Source organism: Rhinolophus sinicus, chromosome 5 (genome assembly GCF_057876585.1).
Source record: "Rhinolophus sinicus isolate RSI-liver-muscle chromosome 5, RSI-T2T, whole genome shotgun sequence".
In the NCBI taxonomy this organism is placed as follows: Eukaryota; Metazoa; Chordata; class Mammalia; order Chiroptera; family Rhinolophidae; genus Rhinolophus; species Rhinolophus sinicus.
In genome coordinates, this window is record NC_142505.1 from 111,777,304 (window position 1) to 111,800,931 (window position 23,628).

The window sequence follows — 23,628 nt, forward strand, 5'->3', positions numbered from 1 at the left end:
CCTGGAAGGGAGATTCCATTTTGCAGAAGCAGCAGAGGCTGGAGGTTGGGAAGTCATGCAGCTGTGTCTGCAGGCAGGTGGTCTGTCCCTCTGTTTGTTTCTCAACGAGGACCTGTCCCTCAGGGCTGAGTGGTGGCTGAGTGCCCAGCCAGGACACCCAAGAGTCTTTCCGAGTCTGATTTCATTCAGAAGCTGACTTGGAATAAATGAGGCTGGGGCAGCCACACTGCATGACCTTTCATCTCATGACCTCTTGGCCCCAGGCCAAGGTGAGTCTCAGCTTTTTCCCAGCCTCCACCAGAACTACTTAGTGGATAAAGAACCACTGAGTCAGGGCTCAAGTGTCAACCCAGGAGCAGCCAGTGAGGGCGGCCAGGGGCCTGTGGGCTGGCAGCTGGGGTGGGGGTGGGGCTGAGTAGAAAGACCACTGGACCTGGAGTCAGAAAGTCCTGGGTGCAAATCAGACCCCACCCTGAGTGAGTCAGAGAACTTGGGGCAAACCAGTGGCCTTTTCTGGGGCTCAGCTCCCACCTGGGCACCGGGCTGAGGAGGCCTCCCTGTGACACACAAGGTGATGGATGGAGTGAGCACACAGGTGGTGCACAGGTGGTGCCAGCATCTCCTTCCTGCTCCCTCCTCCCGGCGGAGCACAGTGCTGTACCCATCCTGGGGGTGGGCGTGCCGCTGCTGCGGGCAGCCTCTGGTGAACCGTTGGCAAGGGAGGCTGTGGGCTGTGGTGTGGGCTGGACGCTGTGGGGCTCTTTCATACACTGGAGCCATCCAGCATCATGCTGAATGTCCCCCCACCCCAGGCAGGCGCGGCCTGGCCCACACTGCTGGCCCCAGGAGAGAGCACCGGGCACACCGCAGTGAGGAGCCGCCGGGCAGAGGCTTCCTGCTCCCACAGCCAGCCCAGAGTGGGCAGGGTCACAGAGAGACTCTCGGCCCACACTGGCCCCTGATAAGTTCTGGCCCTTAGTGGGTGCTCAGGAGATAGGCTGCCAGCTGGAAACATTCACAAAGCCACTTTGCCAGCTCTGCCCAGAGGCAGGGCCTGGCACTGGGCTCCCGTCACTGCAGGGCTTATGTCCAGCTGGGGCTGCAGAGAGAAGAACCCCCGGACTGGCTGCATGACCCCCAGAAGGGGGTCAATGTGCATTTGGCAAGGCACCTTCAGTCTGGCCCAGGGCACCTCTGCCAGCGCCAGCCCCAGGGCAGACCCTCTCTGTCCTGTCCTTGTGGGTAGCGGAAGCAGCCGTAGCCAGGCCGGCCTTTAGAACAGAGCTGGTCTCGGAGCTCGACAGTGATGGATGGGCCGGGGCTCTGGGTTACTGCCGAGTGGGAGGCGAGCAGCCGCTTCCCTCCGGCCACGAGACAAGCTGGACACAGCCCCCGGGTCCGGAGGAGGGAGTTCCAGGCAGCATCCGGGCAGGTGGCTTCTTGCTGGACCTGGCGTTTCCGTGGTTATTTCTGCAAGTGACTCTGTGGCCCTGACCTCAGCACGGGCACTACCCAGTCTGCTTCCCCTGGTCTCCAGCCCAAGAGAGGGGCTGGCTTCCCTGGAAATGGGCCTGGCTGGTTGAGCATAGTATCTGCCCAGTTTGCAGTTTAAATTAAAAATCCCAAATAAGAAAAGGGCCACCCTTGGGTGCTTGTGACCTGCCCCGTAGGTCACCTGCTTCCTGAATTTGGTTCTGCCCAAGGGAACTCATCCACTCTCTCATTCACTCAACATCTACACACACCAGCAGCTTTCTTCTGCAGTCCCAAGTCCCAACAGTAACACGGCGGTGTTTCTAGGTCAGAGCCGCCAGTGGCAATAGACTGAGAGCCACGTGTGTAATTCTAAATTTGCCGGTGTCTGCATTAACAGGCATAAAAAGAAACGTGACATTTGATTTCATTATGTGTTTTGACCCAATAATCCTAAGCATTGTCATTTCAATACGTAACCCACACAAAACTTGTTAATGAGAGATTTCACTGTAGTGGCAGCAGGTCCCAAAGTTCCTCTTGCACACCTGCCGTGGCACACGCCCCCTCCAGGGGCCACCCACCCAGCCTTTGCCCCGAGAGTTGAGAGTTGTGGTGCCTCTAAGGTCTGCTCTGTCTCTGGGCTGGTGCCGCGGAGGGCCCACCAGTACAGCAGGGCCACCGTGTGGGAGCGGAGATGGGACGGCCTGGTGAGGCAGGTGGGGTGGCTTACCCGATGCCCTCCATCCTGGGGCGCAAGGAGCTCCAGGTGTCTGGCCTCTGTCCCGTCACGTCCACAGGGCGCAGGTCCGCTGGGCGGCCAGCCGCCCTCGGGCTGCAGTGGGGGCGGCTTCCCTTGTCTGCTCTCCAGCACGGTTCCAGCATGGAGCCGGCCCTGGTGGCACAGGAGGGTGTCCATGCTGTGGATTTATGCAGAGAGAGCCCCTCTGATGGGTGGGCTCTCGGTTCTAAATCAGGTTGATTTGGTAGCCCAAACACAAGGAGGTTAAGTTAGGGGCTGGAACTTAAACCCAGCCCCACCTCTGGGTATGGCCACTCCTGCCTATTTCTGTCCAGCCCACCTGCTGGCTGCTGAGGGCAGCGGTCACTGCAGAGCTATGCGCAGGCTGTCCGGGGCCTACACTCGGGCAGGCCAGTACCCACAGCATGTCAAGGGGAGGGAGAGGTGGGAGAGAGGAGGCCCTCTGTCACCCAGTCCCTTGGCTTTGCTCTGGGCCGGCAGCGTGCCGTGCTGAGGTCTGAGTGTGTGAGGTGCAGGGACGTGCGTGTGTGCACCCCACAGTCACCTGCAGTGGGCAGGCCCTCCTGGAGCTGCTCTCATCTGGTCCAAAAGTGTGTTACAAACACTGACTCATAGCCTCCCATGGCTGAGGGATGTAGTTACTCGTTTTGTAGAGGGGAAACTGAGACACACCTTATTGTTCAAGATTTACAGCCTGGCCACCCAAAGAGCCACCCCTCCCGATTTCCCCCGATGCAGGAGTGTGCTCAGAGAAGCCAGTCAGAGGCCCCTGGAGAGGAGCAGAACAGGGTGGGGGGCAGGTCTGGGGCCATGAGGCCTCCGAGCTGAGACCACGCCTCTGCTCCAGGGTGCACGCCATGCTGTTCCACCTGGTGCTGTGTCTGTGCCAGGCATGCACTCATGATTGCCGTGTGTAACAGCGACCTCCCTCCCTGGATTCACACGGGAGTCCTGCCAGGAGGTTCACCCCCCAACCCCTGCAGGTGAGGAGCCGAGCTCCAGGAAAGGTCAGCTCTTTGTGCTGAGGCCTCACACCCACTTAGCTGGAGGCCTGTCTGACCCCTGAGGTCATGCACGCCATCCCCACGAAGGGGCATCTAGTTTAGTCATTGCTAACTGTGAGCTCAGGGGGTGTGCCCAGGGTCCCTGGGGAGCGGGCGGAAGCAAGGAATGAGAGAGAGGAAAGCAATTCTAGCTGCTGAAAACAGCTCCTGCCCCTTTCCCATCTCTCCAAATAGATCGAGCTTTCACGGGGATCTAAAAAATGCCCTGGGCCACCCAGCACCGTGCCTGTTAATTCCTGCTTTGGGGCCCCTGAGAGATAAGCGAGGAATGAGAGGCCTTCCTGGGGACGTGCCCGCTCTCGCCAGCCCACCTGGTCTGCTTTGATAACCCGGACGTCACCCACTTTATTGTCCTCGTCTGTCAGTCAAGCCCCTTTGTGAAGTTACTTCCATTCAGACATTTGGCTGCGACTTAAGGAGAAAGCTTGTCTCCTGTTTGACAGGGAGGGAGGTGGAAATTGCTATGTGCCTAGAAAACTGCAGGTTACACAAATGACAAGCCATCAGACCAGGAGCCAAGCCTTAAATCAAGTCACTCGGCAGTGAGAGCCTGTGGGCCTCCGGTGGCCAGGCCTCGGGCACAGGGCACAGAGCGCAAATCCCCTTTTGCCCGCTGCCTGCCCTGGTGGGGGCCGCCCAGCTGGTTTCTGCCTAAAGCTTGTTTGGCTTGTACTCAGTCCTGTGTCCCTCAGTACCTCCCTGTCCCCAGACTTCTTCCGGGAAGGTGGCGGCCGGTCCTGCCAGCAGAGACCCAGGACCCACACGGCCCAGACAGGCTGCGGCAGCTGCAGCCCCCTGAGCAGCAAGCAGTCGAGTTGCCGGGGACGCTGACCCAGCACTGCTCCCCTCTGTCCAGCCTGTGTGGAGCGGCCGGGAGGCCTGAAGTCACAGGGCGGCTGGCAGGCCCGCGGCCAGTAGCCACAGTCAGAGCAAGAATAGCAGCAGCTGGACTTTTACTGCCTGAGGGCCTGGGCTGAGCATCACACGAGATTTATCATATTTAATTCCCACAATCCCAAGTAGGTGTGACTGTCCCCACAGAGAGCTTGTCTGAGGCGACACCTCTGGCCAGTGGCCAGCAAGATCTGAACCAAGTTTTCTCAGGCCCCGAATTCCCCCTCCACGCTAGGTTCCTCCCAGCTGATGGGGACATTGGATTGTCCCCTCGGGAGGCTGGCCTCTCATCCACACAGTGAGGGGAGAGGGGAACAGAGATTTGAAAATCTGTTTCAATCAAAAATACTGGGGGGCATATTGGGGATTGGGGCTTCTGAAGTGTGGTGCCTTGTCTGGGGGTCTCTGTAGGGACAGTCCCATATTTTCCCCATCCATCAAGCAGGTTCCCAAGTGTGGGGGGCTCTCCCAGGGACTCGCACGCCCCACAGGGCACTGGGGAGGGGCTTCCTGGCTGCCGGGGACCATGTGCCAAGGGCAGGGCTGTGGGAACCACGAGGGCCATAGGCTGGTTACATGGTCCTGTTTACAGATGGTTGGGGACACACACCCAGGTGTACTGTCCGCCTGTCTGTCTTTCCTCCCACACCGCACACCCAGCCTGGCACAAACACTCTGTGATTTGTGCCATGTATGTACCGGGTGTCTGTCCCCTGCACTGTGCCTGGGGGACAACGCAGCCTGGAAGGTCCCGGGCCTCTGGGGCTCCTCGGTCAGCGCAGTCTGGCTGCTCCGTCCAACCTGTGCTGGCCTGCGCGGCAGCAGCTGTCATTTGGAAAATATGTGGCCTGACAACTTGAGATCCGTGGGGTCGGAGCTCTGGGCTCCCTGGGCCTCTGTCTGGTGGACTAAAGCCCTAGAGACAGGGTCAGGTGCCTGTGGCTTTGGAGAGGGGCTGGCGCTCCCCACAGTGGGTTCACAGGCCTGTTTGGGGGAAGGGCCGGGGCTGAGTGCTTGGGGTAGCCCCACTCTGCGCCCCAGGTCCCTGGGAAATGGGCCTCCGATGTGGCAGAACCAAGGCCAGGGGACGCGCGGGTGGCATGTCCGCAACAGCCTGGCCTCCCAGGCTCCTTGCTGCCTCGTGAACGTATGGCTGCCACCGGTGTCCGACCTGGCAGTGTTTCACCACGTGGAAGTGCCAGTTCTTCCTGGCACCACCTCCTGCCACCTCGTGCGTGTCTGGAACACTCGGACACCGCGCTCCCCCCCCAGCCAGGCCTTCTCCCTCACACTCGCCTCCTTGGTTAAATGTGTCTGAATATTGAACAGTCGGGGCGGGACTGGGGGACCCTGCATGATTTCTCTTAGTGTTTTGATAGTCATTTTGAATGACAGTGGCTGCCAGGCCATTGCTCCCACGACAAGAACATCAGGCTGCATCCACAGGCTGAGCTGAACTACTGGCCTGGAGAGCAGGCGAGGAGGGGACTCGGGCAGCTGGCCTGAGATGCCCGTTACACTCAGTGACACAGAGGAGGTGTTATTTCTCCCGATAAGGCTCAGAGAGGTGGAATCATTTGCCTGAAGTCACACAGCTAGAGATGACAGTGGGGCTTTGAGCTCAGGCCCCACTTAGTCAGGCAGCTTGTTTGTGGCTTTGCAGGGCCTGATGGCCTTGGCTGGCAGCTCCCCCACCCCTGCACACAACACCCTCCTGGCCCCAGGCAGGCCCCCCCTGCCCCCAACCCCTAGCTTCCCGGCCACACAGCCCGATGCTGCACCAGCAGCCTGCTGGCCATGCCCATGACCCCTGGCCCTTGGTGCTCAAGCCAATGGTATCCCCACTGCCTGCCTCCAGCCCTACTTCCCAGCACTTACCCCTGTCGGCCAGCCCCCAGCACCCTGGGCCATAAACCTCTGTGTCCCAGCTCGCTGACTGCTGGCCCCCACGCCCACACCACCAGCTAGCTCCGCCTGCCCGACCCTGCAGCTGCTCACTGGAGCCAGCACCCCTTTTCAGCTCTGCTGTCCTTACCCCAATCTTTTCTTCCTGAGGGACCACGGGACCAGCAAGGCTGCCCAGTCTGAGGGCGCGGGCGCCGGCCTCCCTCAGAGGCCACACAGGACTCAAGCGCGGGGCCAGAGCCGTGTCTGGGAGTGTGGGGACAGCGCCAAGGCTGTTGGGCCCAGCTGGTCCCTTTGTCTGAGTACGCCGCCCCCCACCGTGTGGGACTGGCCCTCTGGGCAAAAGGACGGCCAGTGGAGCCTGGAGGAACTCCCATGTGGCTGCCGGTGCTCCCGCCCCGGGGGCTGGCCGGCTCCTGTCCCTTGCAAGGGCGTTTGCGGGCCACGACCTTCTCCATCGGAGTGAGTGGGTTAGGGAGCAGAGGACGAGGGCACTGGGGGCTCCCGCCCCAGGCAAGCTGGGTGTCCTTTGAGAGCAGAGCAGTGTTGGAAGTTCTGAAACAGTCAAAGCCTCTGTGAAGGGAACGCCACTTCCCTGCCCCTGAGCTGCTTCCTGTACTCAAGCCGCCAGGACAGCATGACTAAGTCAGCGAGGCCACTAGCTGAGGTGGCCCTGGTGCCCATTGCCAGGCAGTCACCCCAGGACCTGAGGAAACGGGGCGGAAGGACACGCGCTGACACAGCCGCCCAAACGAGCCCTGCTCTGCTTCCCGCCGCCTCTGTGCCCACTCCAGCCCCATGTGTGAGTGTTGATGTGCCTCAGTTTACCTTTTGACAACAGCATTTCCATGGGAAAGGTGTACTGCGAATGGGCGGACGAGACTCTGTCTGCAGAGCGTGTTCGAGTCAGGCCTGGCTCGGCGACACCCAGGGGACCAAGACAGCCGGCTCTGGGGGGAAAGTCCTGATGGCCAGCATCTGCCAGCTCTTGTGGTGCCAACACGCCCCCGTGGCTGATTTCCCACTGCCGGTGTGAGGCCACAGGGCGCAGGGGTGGGCAGGGACACACCGTACGTTCTGTTGCACTCTGCAGACGGACAGCACGGAAATGACCTTCAGCTCGGTGGCAGCACGGCCAGGCTGTGTGGCCAGGAAGCGATGAGCTTGGCGAGCTTACTACTTCCCCATTCACTGACTTGTTTGTTTAAGTTCATACAGTTTCGTGTTTAGTAGTGACTGTGTTTATCCGCCAGCTCGCCCAAGCCCCAGCATTAACTGGTGGAGCCTTGTTTCAGAGCCTGAGTGGGACCTGGGCTCACAGGCTGAGTGTGTTGACCCAGGTCAGGGCTGCAACAGCCTCAGACCCAGCCGGAGGGGCTCCCGCAGGGCAGGTCCAAGCTCCTCAGGACGCTGCCTTTGCCCTCCCGTGGCCCAGGTCTCCCCGCGCCTCAGGGACCTGCCTTCCTGACCACCCCCATCCCCTGCTTGGCACTCCCTATGTAAATAGCCCCATGCCTGCTTTGCAACTTTCCTCCCTGCTTCCCCTCCTGAGGGGCATAAACACGCCCAGGCCTAAGGGTGTGAGACCATGGGGTTTTGTGAGTGGGGCTTCCAGGTGGGCCATAAGCACATGAGTCACAGCAGTGAAACGAGCAGGAATGGCCAGGAGGGAAAGCGTGCAGGAGCCCCTGGGAGGTCCACATGCTGAACCCCGGCCTGGTGTCCAGGTCACTGTGGGGGTTTGTTAGCGGGGAGGGCATGCCGCCCGGCCAGCAGCCTGAGCCATAACTGGGAACATTTGTACAGTGGTACATGACCTTTGTGTGCCCTGCAAACCTGGGTACAAGCCCATGGACGTGGTTCCAGCTGAAGTCATGCTGGGTTACAGCGAGGAGGGAATGGAAAGAGCCCCGTCTGGGTGTCTGCATGGAGCCCAGGCTGAGGGGAGCTGCCTCCGCGTGGCCCTATCATGCCAGGGTTTGGGGGCCATGCTGAGGGGTTTAGAGCCCACCCCGAGGGTGAAGGCAGAGGACGCTGCTGCTCAGAGAAACCAGGTGCCTTGGCAGGGTCACAGCCTGCGTGTGAGAGATGAGAGTAGGACTCACTTGTCCCAGGACGGAAGCAGGGCCCTTCCTTCCCATCCTGGAGCCCAGGCTTCTAGCGGTTAGCGGTCTCTTTGCCATCTGTGCCCCTTGACATTGGGCTGGAATACTGCAAAGGTCCCGGGGCCATTGTGTCAGGACCTATGGGAAGACTGATGCTCAAACCGCCATTTGCCTTGTGTGAAAAACAGTGTTCTGGGAACACCTGAGGGGCCCGCACACGGCCGATCAGGGGCCTCACGCTGTTGACTGGCTTTAAGGCCCGAGCCTGACTCCCACGTTGCCTGCGGACAAACAGGCCCCAGGTTTCGTAAAGTGTCCCAGACAGGGTGCAGCCGGCCGTCCAGCCCGTCGGGGCAGGTGCCCAGGGGACCCACCGAGAGCCTTTTCGAAAGGCTTTGGATGAAATGGGTGAGGGGCACCGAGCTTTAAAGACCAGACGCATCTGAGGAGCGTTTGTCAGGCAGCCTCTGTGAGGATGACCCTGGGTCTGCTCCATCCATCACGGCAGCCACTGGCCACCTGTGGGCACTGAGCTCTTGAAATGCTGCCAGTGTGACTAAGGGACTTGTACATTTTATTTAATTTTAATTGACTTAAATTTAAACTTTGGTGGCCGCATGTGGCCAGTAGCTGCCACACTGCACGGTGAAGTCCAGAGTGGTGACGCCATTCCCGATGGGTTCAGGTGACACAGAGCGTTCATCAGAACTCACACACTGGTACCTTGAGATTTGTGAATTTCACTGTGAGCAAATTGTACCTAAAACAAACAGATCTTGAACTTCAGTGAGTGATGGGCCTGCCAGAGGATTCGGACTGAAGTCTCGTGATGTCTACAGCTTTGAACCGTGGCCAGTGACACCTGGTGGATGATGGGTGGGTAGTAGCTGCAGACGTGTGAGGCACAGAAAACATGCCACGCTGGCTGGAAGCTGCACTGGAAGGTCCGCAAGAAAGTGTCGAGAAACCCCTGATGTGGTAGGGTCTCCAGTTACTCCTCGTGCCCCAGGCTGCTCCGCACAGAGGACGTGTGGGCCAGCGTGGGAGAGGGCGGGCCAGCCTGTGGTTGGGCACCAGGTGGCCACTGCAGACGCTGGCGGTATCAGGCTGGGTGGGAACGCTTTGCAGACACCCCGTCATTCCCAGGCCGAGCTTCCTGCCGCTTAGTTCCTCCCCAGGGCACCGTCACATGCTGTCCTGTCCCGCCTGGCAGGCTGGCAGTGGAGCTGCAGGACTCTGCCCTCTGCATCTTTGTGGCCGGCACACAGCCGCACAGCCTACATGGGCAGGTAGTCCAAATGACACTGTGCCTCGGAGCCTCGTGTCCCCCAGCAGCTGGCTCTGTCCCCACCCTGGATATAGACGCCCACCCCTCACATAGCCAGGGCCCCAAGTGCTTTGTCAGGGAGGCCTGCCACTCGAAGCTCCAGCCAGTGGCTGCCAGGCCTGTGCACTCACCGGAAGCCCCCGCCACCCCGGGGAGGCATGAGGATGCCTGACGCCTGCGTCCAAGCGCTGGGGGCATAAGGGACCCAGCACAGCCTCCCCTGGCCGGTTCCCTCAGGGTGGCCTCCAGGAGACCCCTGCCCAGGCCAGCCAGAGTCCTGCCACCACTGCACCTCCCTGCCCGACCCTCCCAGGGCACTCAGGTGCTGTGCCCATCTCTGACCCTTGTGGCCCCAGGGACTACACATGAGGAGCACCTCTCCAGGGACCACCCTTCCCCAGGGACCACCCTCCCTAGGAAGCAGCCCTCTTCAGAGAGCACCCCTCTTAGGGAACCAACCGCCCTGGGAGGGGGACCACAGAGCTCAGGTGCCACAGAGAAACCGGGGTGCGTGTTCCCCTTCACAGCTGGGCAGGAGGGTGAGGCTCCAGCCTGGGGGAGGAGCATACCAGCCGTCTCCTTGTGTGTAACCACTGTGCTTTCTGTGTTTCTCTGTCTCAGGGTTACAGCAGTGGCCGGCAGCCCTTTTAAAGCAGAGACTTGGGGACAAATGCTGAAGGTTTGGATGGTGTCCTCTGGAAGCTTGGGAAATACTAGTTTTTGAAATGTGTGGGGACGCAGCCTGTGCTCAGAAATAGCTGCTGAGATAATGGGGCCCCACCCACTTCCACTGGCCGGACACAGGGCACACCTTTCCTTTTGGAGCTGTCGTGAAGGATGGCCAGCAGACCCGAGGTGGGGAAGGCCTTAGTCACAAGCCTGGACGGCAGTGGGAAGCTGTGTGTGCTGAGCCGCTGGGTCATTCGGGGCCCGGCTCCTCGGGACCTTAGGAAGGTTGGCATTGCCAGACTCGTCAGAGAGGGTGCCCTGGTGCTGGGGTGGGAGGCCCCAGGGGTGGTTGGCAGGGTTGTGGCGGCAGGGGTCCTTCCAGCTCTAGCCTTTGGCCTTTGACAGTGAGCAGTCAGACGAGCAGGGCAGGACCGCCATGCGCTACTGGAGAGAAACAGGACAGGAGGGCAGCCTTGGGAGCTGTGCCCGCCCTGGGTGGGGACGTGCTTTTGGTCCCAGGACTCAGACGCCCCAGACTTGTATGGGGGACAGTGATGGTAGGCGCTGTGCTAGAGGGAAATGAGCCGACGGAGAGTGCCGCTGCCGTGGAGGTCAGCTCCACCGCCCTTCCCAGGACACGTGCCTGGCGGAGAGCCTGCCCTCTCACTCCTGGCTGCCCCCTCAGGCCTGGACTTGAGCTACGGAGAGGGGCAGGATTCCAGGCAGATGGAGCCAAGGGTTCCCTGGACAAACCAGAGCTGCCTGTGGCCAATTGGGACGGGATTCCAGTAAAATACCCTGCTCTCCCAGCTGCCTTGGCTGGACTGCCCCTCGACCTCCATGGACGGAGGGGTGGGGAGGGAGGCACCAGCAAAGCCCTTTCCTGCCCAGAGCAAGAGTGGCCAAGGGGGCAGAGAGGTCAAGGATTGAGGCAGGCGACTGAGTGCCCAGGGTCCCGCCAAAGGTCACGCCAAGGTCAGGGAGAGGAACCGCTCTTTGCTCAGCTCTGAGATAGGGATAAAACCTTAAATGCACAACTCTCCATAAAACTATTATTAACAAAAATAAACCCATCACATGTTAACATGAATAACATTTAAAGAAAAACTAATTATATTCTCAAAAATATAGTGAGAAGAATAGGATTGTTTTACATTTTTGCAAATTTCTTTGACATCTGGGCTTTAAGGTGCTCTCACCTGGGTCCCCATCTTTGCTTTATATGGAAATCTCTGCATCGTGTGGCCTCTGGAGCGTCCCAGAGCCCACTGACGAGCACATGGAGACAGTAGCCACCTGTCCTTGAGGCCCTGGCTTAGGTCAGCCGAAAGGGAGCTGGTGAGAGACTGAGGAGATAGAAGGGAGCCTAGCCTCCTGCTCTGAGGTTTTTGTTGCAGGAGGAGCTGAGAGGAACCAGTGTGCTCCCACTGTCACCCACTGTCCCTCCCCAGTGACACAGCCCCTCCAGCTTCCTCTCCAGTTCCTGTTTGTCCCAGATGAACCCCCAGGTGTAGGAGTTTGGGGGGGGGGGAGCCAGGAATGGAGCAGCTCCAATTGGATGTGGCCAAGCCCCCATGACACGGGGGAAGCACAGCCCCTCCAGCCCTGGGAGCGCCTTGGCTTGTGGGTTCTTCCTGTGTGCCGTTCTACTTCCAAATTCCCCCCTCTTTATAAGGACACGAGTCACCCTTTTTCTGGAGTTTTCTCCTGTTCTTTTAGGTGGGACATATTTCTTTGTTTCCTCATTTTGGCTGACTTTCTGTTTTTTTTCTATGTATTAGGTAGATCTGCTATGTCTCTCAGTCTTGGCTGGGTGGCCTTATGTAGTAGGTGTCCTGTGGGAACCTGGCACAGTCTCCCTGGTCACAGGCTCCAGGTGCCCCAGGAGTGTCCCTTGTGTGGGTTGTGTGGTCCCTCCTGTTATATCTGAGCCTTGGTTGCCGTTAATTGGCACATCAGTGGGTGGGATTGATCCTCAGGCTGATTGGCTGTGGGGTTTGGCCAGGTACACAGCTCACAAGCTGCTATGGGCTGGGGGGGCGGGCTTACCCCACTGAGTGGGGTTTGCTGCAGTGGGTTCTGGTGTCTGTTGAGACCATCCTTTGTGTGCGCTGCTTGTGGGGCTAATTGGGTGGTGCTCTGCTATGGTCTGAAGCCAACCTCCAGGTATGCTGGTTCTGGAGCCTCTTAGGAGGGGCTCCGGTGCAGGCCCAGGTCACCCACTGCCTGTGACCAGCCAGGGAGGGACTACTTGGTAGGAGCTACAAAGCAGTATGTGGTTTTTCACTGCCTCTACTAACCCTAGAGGCATGTGAGAGAGGCCACACTGCAAACCAAGGACATCTGCCACCAATACTGGGCCTGGGGCAGCTCCACAAAAAGCCAGGACACCCCGAGACCTGCTGCCACCTGCTGGCTCCCATAAGCTTCAGTCACGCAGGTTGGGTGAGTCAAGGTCTCAAGCAGTTACTAGCGTGGGAAGCGTTGTGATCACCAGGTTAATGTAAATTGTGATTTGGTGCCAGTGTTGAGCCTGGAGCTACTCAGTAAAATTCTCAGAGCACACAGTGGCCAATAGTTGCCCATGGGGGTTTGTCAGACTCTGATACTTTTGGTTTGTCAGACTCTGATACTTTTCCAAGAAAGAGTGTAATGTGGGTGGGCTAGCTGCTCCTGGAGAAAGTGCCTCCACCAGTATACGAGTTGGGTGGGGCGGGGTCTTAGTGAGTCAGTAGGGCGGAGCTGCAGAGCTCAACATGCCAATCAGATTCAAACTTGGCCATGAGGGGCGGGTTCAACACATCAAAGATGGCGCCCGCCTGGCCGCTGCACCTCCTGAGAACCCCACAGCGGGTAAATGGTGACTGTCCTCCAGCTCTCCTTCGAAGCCCCCCATCTGTTTCCAACACCCCCCGAGTTACTGTCCCTCTGCTGGAGCCCAAGGTGAGTACCTGTGAGCGAGTCTGTGCGCGGCCGTTTAAGGGACATCTGGGTTTCCTGAAGTCTGCTGTCCCACCTGGATGGTTGGAATCTCCACTGTTTTTCACAGCCAGGTGTTGTGTGTGGGGGGTCCTCTTCCCGGCACCAGTATTCTGGGCTGGGGAGGCCAGTGTGGGGCTGGGGTTTCTTGCTCCTTCTGGGGGGAACCTCCACGGCCAAGGTATCCCTCCTGATTCTCAACCGCCACACACAGGTGTGGGCCCGTTTCACGTCTCCACCCCTCCTACCAGTCTCGACGTGGCTTCTTCTTTATATTTTTAGATATAGGACTTCTGTCTGGCTTCAGATGGTAAACTCAAGGTTGGTTGTTCTAAAATTTAGTTGTAATTTGCATGTGTTCACGGAAACAGCCAGGTCTAATGTTTATCCACCTGCCATCTTGGGTCTCCGCTCCTCTTCCTGGGTCTTTACTCCACTGCCCCACTGGTTTCCTTCCCCGTGATCCGGTGTCCCCATCGAACTCACAGTGTCCCCTTCTCTGGCTCAAGCCCCTGGATACAGCTGGCTGCTGCCACCACAGGCTGGCCGTATGCTCACAGGCAAGCAGGGTGACCACTCTGTGCCTTGGTTTTCTCATCTGGGAAGTGGGCTAGACCCTGCCACTGTGTTAGATGCCATGGAAAGGGTGCAGCACACAGAGCCAGCACCCAGGAAATGTGACCCCTTTGTGCAGGGTCCCACATTCCGGGGGAGTGGAAAGTCTGTGAGCCCAGAATTTCTGCCAATCCCCCCAGTCTGGACTAACTAGCCCCCCCCCCCCCCCAGCTATGCCTGTTTGGTCCAGACCACACAAGTCCGCTGGCTTTGCCCACATGGTGATGAAGTGTTGAAATGGCTCTGGGTCACCTTTGTCATGGAAAGTGTTTGATCAACTTCTTTCTTGCCAGTAGGAACATTTCTCATTTCTCTTTTCTCCCCAGGGCCACAGTGAGGGTGGCAGGCGGAGGGTGGGGGTCTCAGCATTTTCGTGGGGGTGGGGCCTCCTGAGATACAGGACCAGCCCCATAGCATCACCACGGCTTCCCCGTCCTCTCCTTGAGCCTGTGATGCAGCCATGACTAGCATCCCCTTTTACAGATGGGGAAACTGAGGTCCTGTTCACAGTCACCCAGGACAACCAGTGGGGATTTGCTCCACCCAGACCCCCAGCTGACCCCCTGCAGGGTGCTGGGGCACAGTGTGGGGCGACCCCACTTGAGGTAACGAATGTGGCTCCACTCCCCTCAGATGCCCCTGGATGCAGGCACACCTGGCAGAGCTCCTGGCATACAGTCGGTGCCCAACGAACTGCAGGGAGCAGAGAGCCCTTGGGGTGTTGCTTGCAAACACAAGAGATGCAGGAGAGTGTGGACCTGGCAGTCCGGGGCTGCTGTGTACCCCTGAGTGTGGGGGACTTCCCCAGGGGAGCTGATGCAGGACCTCTGTGGCCGCAGCAGAGGGCCCCCCTTGGGCTCCAACAAGCATCCTACTCTGAGGCCGGCCTGCGCCCTCCCCCTTGACCTTGGCTGGCCTTCCCCCAGTGACCTCTGCATTTCTCAGAGGACCCAACCTCAGTGCTTCAGGTAACCTCTGTCCTGCCTTCTTCTGGGGCTTCAGGTGGAGGGTGGGAGCCTCTAGGTGGGGGACAGGGAGAGAGGCACAGTGAGGGCAGAGGAAGTAGACGCCCGCCGTGGCTGGCCTTGGCAGTGCTCACAGGCACAGCTGATGCAGGCCAGTGGGGGCTCCCAGCTGCTCCCCAAGTGTGGGCCTCCAGTTCTTGGATACTTAGGAGCACTGGGGGTTCGGGCGGCCCATTTCCTTTGGCCCCTCAGGCCTGGCCCTTCCTGGCCCTAGAGGGACTTGGACAGAGCCCTCAGTGAAGAGCCAGTTCTGTCCCACAGTCAACAAATGTATGTAAAGGAACCCCCAAGCGCCCTTAGGCCAGCGGAGAGGTCAGTTATCCTAAAAACGTGCTCCAGGTGTGTCAAAAATTTCAGAGCTGAGATTCTGTTCCTTGTCACCTGGAGCTCACCTGCAGGTGAGAGGGAAGTGGCTGGAGGCCATAGGGACCCAGGGAGGCAGTGGGTGACAAGAAGGGGGTGCCTTCAGCGGTTTCTGTCCTAGTCACTGGGGCTGTTATGACAGAACAACACAGCCAGCGGCTTAAGCAACAGACGTTAGTTCTCAGCCTGGAGGCTGAGGTCCCAGGTCAGGCCCCACGGATGTCGGGTCTGGTGAGGCCCCTTCCAGACTCAAGGATGGTGGCTTTGCGTGTGTCCTCCTGTGGCTGAGAGCAGAGACAGCCAGCTCCCTCTTATCAGGGCAGGACCCATTGTGAGGCGCCACCTTCCTGACACCCTCAGCTAGGGGGGTGAGGCTTCTGCATGTGAGTCTTGGGGAGACACAGATGTTCAGACCTAGTGAGTGTCTGACTAATGTTTAAATACTTCCATGATGGTGCCCAGCTGACCCAGAAAAAGAGGGGCCGACAACTGGTCTAGGGGATGAGCAGACAGGAAAAACGGCAGCTCTGGTTGCTAGGAAAGTGCTTCAAACCCCTGGGTCTTTGAAACATTTCTCCAAATCCCCACTAACTTCTGGGGGTGCAAGAACTGAGCTGGTGGCGCTTTTGGGCAGTTAAGGGAAATGTGGTCTGCAAAGACCTAGCCTGGGATGGACCGGGCTGTGTTCTTACTGAACTCTATGAGTTGGCGTCTGCGTCCTGCTGCAGCCCAGGCTTGAGTGGTGAGCCGTGGCTGGGCGTGGCAGGGCATGTGGCCACAGGAGACATCCTGGGCCTGTGTGGGCAGCAGGCGGGCAGAGGAGCTGGGGACCCTCACCTCGCTGAGCCAACATCTTACCAGCCGAGGGGTTTGTCAGAAGCATCTCTAAGGAGTTCGCGCCCACCTGGCAGCAGAATTTCACCATTTAAGTGATGGTGAAAGTGGCGTCCTATGGCTGTAGACACAGCCCCCAGGGCCTCCCTCTTCAATACCGGTCAGCGGTCAGTGGTCAGTGTTGCTTTGTGGGGCTGCTCTCTAAGCGGGTACGGCCCCTCCCAGAACACCTCAGCCTCCTGTCCCACTCCCCACACCAAGGCCTCTGGTCTCCCAATGCACCCAGTCCCTGAAGCCCCACCGCCTCCCGCCAGGCACCTCATCTCCGTGGCAGGGCCACATGCTCCCATGGGGGCTCACAGCACCTGCCTTGGCCACCGTGCCTAGGGTTATGCAGCTAAAGGAAGTAAGAGCACAAATTCCGTTTCTACAAAAGGTAATCTTCTTAGAAACACCAAAAACAGAGTCCATAAAAAAAAAAAAATTGATTTCATCATGCCTTGAAAATTCTGAATCTGGGAAACTAAAGAAGCTCTAAAAAATGCAAGGAAGGGAGCTGAGCCCTAGGGGCAGAGGGTGGGGGGCTCCGGGAGAGGGGAGGGGCAGAGGGCCCATGGCTCCCCGACAGCCCCTGACCCTCCTGGGGCGAGGCCTCCCCTCTGCAGACAAGCACCCTGACACGCCCAAACCAGAAGCTGTCAAGTATTAAACTAGGCCCCACGAGAGAAGGAAGAACTCTCCTCTCCTGTTTTATCTGATGCCAGGATGGGAATCAGCTGATGGTGAAAACGTGTGTGCCGCTCACACACCATCTGCGGGGAAGGGACAGGCCCCGTGGCCGGCGGGGGGTGGGGCTGGAGGAGCCCAGGGGACAGGTCCCCAGAGGGCCTGGTGGAGGGGAGCCTGGCAGGGTGGGGGTGCCAGTAGGGTCTGGCACTTTAGGGGTCAGCTGGGACACTGTGGCTACTCCTAGATAGTGGCCACCTGGGAAGCTTGGGGATGGGGTCTCCCTTTCTTTGCACTTATTGGTGGGGACAATCCTGAAAGCACCATGAGGAGGCCCTCAGAGGTCCTGAGTGCATTCTGGGCCCTGGGGAAGCCGGGCCTGAGTGGTCAGAAACCCAGTCGGCCCCTGATTGTCTGATGGTGAGTAGCAGGGTCCGCAGTAGCCACTCTTCCAGCTGAGCGTTCCTGCCACCCGGCCAGGAGCACCCTCCCGAGTGCCGGGTGTCCTTTGAGCCTGGATTAATGCAGGCAAATTATTCAGTGTCTGGGGGCCTCAGAGGTGAGGGCAAGCCAGCCATGGCCCCTCAACAAGCCAGGTGGAAAGAGGCTAGATGGGGTCAGGAGAGCAGGCACGGCGGCTCCTGGGGTCCCACAGTGTGAGGTGCCTTGGATAAGGGGCCTGCTGCCCTGCCTGGTGCCCATGTGTTGCCCTGGCATACCTCCGGTTGGCTTGCCTGTGTATCAATACCCCTCCCTCACCCTAGCCAGGCCTCCAACTTAAAACAGCGGGGTCTAGCTCCAGCCCCCCAGCTATTTACTCAGCTGCTTCCCTCAGCCCTTCTCTGACCCCACTGCACAGCCTCCTCGGCTCCTCAGACTCGTCTGTCCCCACTCCCCAGCTTGAAGCCTGTCCCTCCACCCCCAAGAGCGGCCCATTCTCCAGGGTGTCCCCAAGGCACTGTGGCCCACCCTCACCACTGCCTCACCCTGCTTGGCTTTTGAAAATTAGTTGCCACCATCTTCTGTGATCCCAGTAGGATGGTGGATGGATGGTGGATGGATGGATGGATGATGGATGGTGGATGGATGATGGATGGTGGATGGATGGGCACTTGCCAGCCTCCTTGAGAGTCTAGACGGCAGGGCTGAGACGAGATGTGAGGAAGGAGCCTTAAGCCCTAGCTGTGGTTATGTGCACCATGAGCACATAAACTTATTTTTGTAACAGTTGGGGCCCTTTGCAGGCAATTCAGTTTTCAGGATAAGGGAGAACAAGAATTTTCTTTCTTTCTTTTCTTTCTTTCTTTCTTTCTTTCTTTCTTTCTTTCTTTCTTTCTTTCTTTCTTTCTTTCTTTCTTCTCTCTCTCTCTCTCTTTCATTCTTTCTTTCTTTTTAGATTTAATTGTGGCAAAAAAGACATGACATAAAATGCAGCATCTTAACCATGTTAAGTGTGCAGTGCAGTGGTGTTAACTGTATGCACTTCGCTGGGCAGCAGGGCTCCAGAACTTTCCATCTTGCAAAGCAGAGACTGTCCCCATGAGACACTCACTCCCGTGCCCTCCCCTCCCCTCCCCACCCTCCTACTCTCTGTCTCTGAATGTGACCCCTAGTTCCTCATGTCAGTGGGATCACACAGTATGTCCTTTGTGACTGGCTGGTTTCATCAGCACAGTGTCCTCAGGGTCCATCCACGCTGTAGCAGGCGTCAGTGTCCTTCCTTTTAAGGCTCAGTAATGTCCACTCTGTGGAGGGACCATGTTTTGCCTGTCCGTCATCTTTGGATGGACATTGGGCTGCTTGCACCTGTTGGCCACTGAGAAAACTGCTGCTGTGAACATGGGGGGCAGACATCTCTTTGAGACCCTTATTTCCCTTCTTTCAGATAAACACCCACAAGTAAGATGACTGGATCACATGGTAGTGCTGGTTTTATTTTTTGAGGCAATTCATACTGTGCACAGACGCTGCACCAGTTTCCATTCCCACCTCAGGCATGAGGGTTCAGTTTCCCCACATTCTTGCCAACATGTGGTATTTTCCATGTTTCTGATCACAGCCATTCTAATCTCATGTCAGTTGTGATTTGAATTTCTCTAATGACTTGCGATGTTGAGCGTAATTTCACGTGCTCGCTGCCCATTTGTACATCATCTTTGGAGCACTATGTTCTGTGCTTTGCATGTTTTTTAATCGGGTTGTTTGGTTTTTGTTGTTGGGCTGTCAGAGTTTGCTATGTAATCTAGCTATTAACCATTTATTAGATATTTGCTGTCCAATTTTTTCTCTCTCTATGTGGGCTGCCTTTTCACTCTGCTGATTGTTTCCTTTGCCGTACAGAATTTTTCAAGTTTGATGTCATCCTGTTTGTCTATGTTTGTATTTGTTGCCTGTGCTTTTGGTGTGAGAAACTCCCTCCATGAAGGTGGCTGAGAATCCTGGCTGTTCTGCCCTTCCTCTGTGAGGAAGCTTCTTAGTAATCAGACACTTAATTAGTTGGCACGTTAGGTGTTTCCAAAATACCTTTCTTTCTTTTTTGATCTTTGGAAAACCTTGATATTCAAAGCAGGCCTTTGCTGCCTGCTCTCTCTGAAGACCTGTTGGGAGAACGTTTTGGCTGCAACAGATAAGGGAGGACCGAGGCACTGGGGGCTGGTTCTTCTTGGAGGAGAGGGGTCAGGCTTAGGGCCAGTCGCAACAAAGCCCCGTCTCCCCCCGCCCCCTGCAGCTGTTGGGCAGACAGGTTGGGTGAATACCAGGGTGGTCTGAAGGTGGGAGGGAGAGTGGGGGAGTGAGGCTTGAAGCCCAAGGGGTTCCAGGGTGAGGGGGCGGTTTGGCTGCGGGCCTGCCCCCCACCCCCCACAGGAGCTGCAGGCCCGCATCCTTTCAAAACACCAGCTGGCTGTCCACCCTTTCCCCCTCTCCTGCTGGGTTCTAGAAACTCGTACAGCTGGCTCTTGCCCCATCTTGGGTCCAGACCCTGAGCGAGTGGGGCGCTGGGGCTTCAAAGAATTCTGGGCTCTGGCTTCATGGAGGGACGGGCTAGCACAGGGAGACAGATGCTCTGGGTGGGGCAGGCAAACCCCCAAAGAAGTGCGGCCCCCTCAGTGGGGGGTGGGGTTCAGGCTGGAAGCCAGGGTGCAAAGAGGAGGGGGAAGCAGGTCGACCTTTGCCTCCACCATCCCACAGGCCTATTTCAGGCCCTTCACGCTCCAGGAGCCCAGGGAGATGCTGGCTGCATCATAGGTCCTGGGGTGGCGACCGGAGGTGTGACCACAGTGGGGGTGGGGTGATCACAGCTCCAGGAGGGTCCTAGACATAAGTGGTTCCCACCCATCTGAGGCGAGGCCTCCTGCTTTTTAATGTTTGTAAAAGTTTATCAAAGTATCATATGCACACATGTGAAAAAGTGCACACACCCTAAGTGTACAGCGCCATCATTTTTTTCCTTTTAAAAAATAAAGTAAACTAAGTGCAGCTGAAGAGCCAGCACCAGGTCAGGAAAGATCCAGAAGTCCCTCTTCATGATTTCGGCCAGAAATGGCGTTAATTCATAAGGCACTTAAAACCAACAAACCAACATTGTCACACAGTATTGATTCAAGTTCTGACCAGCTCTCATCTTTTTGCACCACATGAAAAGTTTAATAGTTTATAAATGCTATTGCTGAAAGGTAAGTTATTTAAAGTTATGATGCAATGGTTTAGATGTCAACTTCAACATGTACCAGGGGTGAATGGCTATTAAAAATCTTTTTAGGAGATGTCTGCAAAAAAGCTTATTGACCATGGGTCCTAGACTTAAGAGCACAGCAGCTCCATGCCACCAGAGTAACGTCCCGTTTATTCAGAGGGCCTTCTAAAAGTGTCTGTGGTCTGGCTCAGGACCATTTCAGTCCTTCAACCACTTATCCACTCATCCATCCATCCATCTGTCCACCCATTATCTATCCAGCCTTCCTTCCTTCCATGTTCATCTAGCCATTCAGAAAACATTTACTGAGTACCTACTACATTCCAGGCTGTGGGCACAGAGTGTACAGCAGAGAAAAGACAAAAATCATCGCTATCCTTGGAGATCACCATTGGTGAGAGGCAGACATGAAACAACCACCCACTCAAACACTGTACTACTCACAAGGCTAGGGATTGACCTAACAAACACAGTGTTGAGGGAAAGAAACCAGACACAAAGAGAACACCCAGTGATTCCGTTTACATGAATTTCAAAGAGAGGCTAGAGCTACCCATGGTTCTAGGCTTCAGAAGCAATTGCCTCTGGGGGGAGGTGCCGCCTGGGAGGGGCCCAAGGAGGGCTCCTGCAGCTGGAAAAGTCCCATGTCTTGATCTGGGTGGTGCTTACATGACTGTAGATATATGTAAAAGTCACCAAGCTATACAGTTAAAATTTGTGCACTTCATTATTCTTTGAACCAAAAAACCCCCAAAATTTATTTATATGCCATGAATTATATGAGGTTGAAGCATGTGAAATTGCCAGCATTCCATCCACTTTGATGTACAAAAGTAGCAATTTCATGCCTCAGCCTAAGAGCTCTTGCACAGCCAGCCCTCTGACGCCTCTGGCCTTGGTGTGTGCATTTCTCTGCTCCGTGCCCCTTTGACTAAGCCTTCCTCCTCCACACAGGCCTGGAGTCATCTGAGAAGCCACCCTCAGCTAAACCTGGATGGGGTTTAGTCTCTTCCTTCAAATTCCCCCCACCCATGGTCTGTGACACCTGGGACCTTGGTGACTTCTCTAGTGTATTCACTGGCCTGAGAGTGAGACCACCATCTCTACCAGAAGTCCCCCTGACACTGAGTTGTCTTCCCAGGTTGTGCTTTCCCTGAGGACAGGGCCCTTACCCCTCTGTGAGTGCATTCTCCCTGAGGGGTGCCTGTTATACATTGAGGCCAAGAGGGAAGGAAGGAATTAAGTTAGGTAAACAACTTCCTATCACAAGCTCCGCAGAGTAGGACAGTTGTTTATTGAGCACCTACTATGTTCCAGGTATGGTACTGGGTGCTGGGAAGATGGGAAAAAGCAAAATGGACAGTGACCCCTGCTCTGAGATTATTTAATTCTAGAGAAATGGAGTGAGCACATGTCTTCTGCATAATTAAATTCATGTGTGAGGACTTCTAGCCAAGGTGGATTAAAAAAGGGACCAGATTCACCCTTCAGCATAAAAACAGACAAAATATATTTAAAAAATGGTTTTCAAGAACCTGGGCACTAGGTGGTAAAGAATAAGGATCCCTGAGAGAAGGAAAGCCAACGGGGAGAGCCTTCCAAAACCTCAGCCGACTCCCTGCAGAGATTTTTCCAGACCGCAGCACCGGGAGAGGGAACTGAGTTGAGGAATAGAGCAGAGCGTTTGGGAAGACCAAGGTGGCTAGAGTTCCTGGGCCATAGAATTGCATGGGTTGAATTCCAGAAGTTTGCAAAGATCCTCCCTGACTATTCAGGAGATTGGTTCATGTGAGAAAACTACCCAAGGCCAGGAAAAGAATAACCTGAGTCAAGAAAGGAGCCTCTTTCTACCTGTCAACTGGAACACTTCAGGCTATATGGCATTCGGGAGCTTATTCAGAAGGTCTCGCCTTCAGAGTGGAAAATATTACTAACAAGATAAATTTTACAATGTCTGGCATCCAACAAAAAAATAGCAGTCATGCAAAGAAGAAGGAAAATATGACTCATAACAAGGAGAAAAATTCATTGAAAGTGACACAGAACTAACATGGGTGTTAGAATTAGCTGACAAGGACATTAAAATAGCTATTAACACTTTATTCCACATACGCAAAAAGTTAGAGATATAGAAGATATACAAAGACCTAAGTGGAACTTTTAGAAATGAAAAATTACAGTGTTTGAGATGGAAAATTTACTGGAGAGAAAAATGGCAGATTAGACATTATAGAAAAAAGGATTAGTGAACTTGAAGACATAGCAACTGAGACTATCCAAAATGAAATACACAGAGGAAAAAAAATGAATAAAGCATCAGTGAGCTTTGGGACAATATGCATGTGACCCAATATATGTGTTGTTGCATATATTGAAGAAGATGAGTGGGAGAGGACAGAAAATTTTATTTGAAGAAATAATGGCTGAAAAATATCCAAACTTGATGAAAAAGTAAATCCATAGATCCAAGAAGCTCAATGAGTTATAAGCATAAGAAACATAAAGAAAACCATACCAAAGTGTGTGATAAATTTCTCAAAACTAGTGATAAAGAAAAAATATTTAGAACAGCCAGATGGAAAAAGATACATTGTGTATAGAGAAACAAATATAAGGATGACAGCAGATTCTCATTTGTTACAGTGCATAAAAACGGTGTAAATCTAGAGTTCTATACCCAGTGAAAATAGCTTTAAGAAAAGGCAAGGGGTGGCCGGTCAGCTCAGTTGGTTAGAGTGCGGTGCTGATAACAAGGTTGCCGGTTCCATCCCCACATGGTCCACTGTGAGCTGTGCCCTCCTTTAAAAAAAAAGAAAAGAAAAGGCAAAATAAAGACTATTCAGACATACAAAAGCCAAAAGAGTGTATTGTCAACAGACCTGTACTATAAGAACTGTTAAAGAAAGCCTTTCAGGCAGAAGGAAAGTGATATCAGATAAAAATATGGAACTACACAAAAGAAGTGAACAGTATCAAAGATGGTAGACACAGGAGTAAATCTATAGGTTTCCTGTTATTTAAATCTCTTACAAGGTAATTGGGCTTTGGTGATGGCACTGTGAGTTTGGCAAAAACTTTTCTCTAGACAAACACCTATTCAACTGGTCAAATTCGCAAAGACAATCACTTAAAGTTTCTAGATATTGATCAAAAGGCTGACAGAAAGTTCAGGGACATTTATTCAACAAAACC